Here is a 1,624-nt window from a genome sequence, read left to right as displayed (position 1 = left end):
CGCGAGGGTCCGTGGGTGCCACGCGGGGAGGCGGATCCTGATGGAGAGCTGATCTGGAGAGCGTGGTCTGCAGCCCACAGTGTTCGGCAGGACCAGAGGGAGCCAGGATGGATTCTCCTGGTCGGCTGGGCCAGCACTCGCTGTTGTGAGTTCCCCTCTCTCAGAGATAATTAAAATATTAAATAATAATTTAAATTTAAATATTTTATTAATTTAAATATTTTTAAATCTTTCCATCCTCAGCAGTGCCCCGGCATGGGAGAGAGCCCTTCCCACCAGCCCCGTGGAGTTTTCTGCGCTGGCACTTGCCTTGCTCCCGGCTTTGAAAAAAAAATTTCTCTTGGGCCAAAAACATCAGTGCAGTTGTTCAGATTTAACCGCCGGACTTTTCCCTGCCTTTCCAGGAGGGAACGGACACGCCGAGGTGATCAGCGGCGGGCGGTGAAACTGCAGGGGATGGCCGGGGAATGTGGCGGTGCCGGCGCTGCAGTACCGGCCGTGTCCGCCAGGCGGAGACTGCGGGGCGCCCCCCGAGGGTCCCCGCGGGGCTGGGCCAGAGCCGGGCAGGGCGGGGAGGGAAGGGAGGGAGGGCTGAGGGGAGATGGCTGGGAGTGTTGGGATGAGCCATGCAGGGAAGGGAGGGAGGGCTGAGGGGAGATGGCTGGGAGTGTTGGGATGAGCCATGCAGGGAAGGGAGGAAGCAGGAACTGAACTCAGGGGCTCAGCTGCTCCTGCCCCAGAGAGCATCACTGAAATCAGCATCAATGGCCTGCCCTCTGCACACTGCCAATTGTTCACCCAACAAAAGTCCAAAGCGTGTTAGTTTGGTTTGAGCCACTTAAAATACCTTTAAAGCAAAATAAATCACCATTTCCTTCTTCTTGTTTCCTTTTAGATGGTGGAACTGCCTGTCTGTCTGTGAGCTGAGCTCTGGCTGCAGGGGCCTGTCAGGCATTATTAGCTGTGAGTGCATGTTCTTCTCAATGGAAATCATTCTCACTTAGGTTGCAGACATGTTTTCTAAAGCCTTTTCCTTTCCTCTCGCTTTGGCTGATAGATCTCCTCTTTCTGCTTTAGGATTTGCAGCTGTTCCCTTCGGTCATTTCCCTGCCTGATCTGGCTGTGAGTTGGTGTGGGATGGAGAGAGCAAGCAGAGAAACCTCAAGCTGGAGGGGGGCAGGAGAAAGGCCCTGAAGGCAAAGGGACCTCCCTGTGTCCCCAGGGCCCTGCAGGGGACAGAATGGACACTCTGGGGTCACCCTGAGGGGGGAGTGGAGAGCCTGGGGGCAGAATGTGAGTTCAGCTCCAGGGAATGAATAGGGGATGTTTCTGAGGGAAGAGCTGAGAGGTTTTTTTGGGAAGAGAATGCAAAGTTATGGGTTTACAAAGCAAAAATCAGAAAAGTTTAAAATCAGAAGGAGAAATGTGGGGGTAAAACTGAATGTTATTTGTAGGGGAGAGAATGACCAGTGAGAGGTAAACTGAGGCCATCAATAGTGGTTAGGTAAGGAATGTTTTGGAGGTAAAAGTTTAGAAAATCTCTAGGGTAGAAATTAAACAATTAGAAGTAAAAATGAGTTAATCAGAGATGTTTAGGAATAGAAAACTTTAGAGGTTAAATCTG

Source organism: Empidonax traillii, unplaced genomic scaffold, assembly GCF_003031625.1.
Source record: "Empidonax traillii isolate 1590-97213 ecotype Southwest subspecies unplaced genomic scaffold, ASM303162v1 scaffold1134:size187968, whole genome shotgun sequence".
Taxonomy (NCBI): Eukaryota; Metazoa; Chordata; class Aves; order Passeriformes; family Tyrannidae; genus Empidonax; species Empidonax traillii.
The sequence above is the reverse complement of the archived record's forward strand: the minus strand, read 5'-3'. Positions refer to the sequence as shown.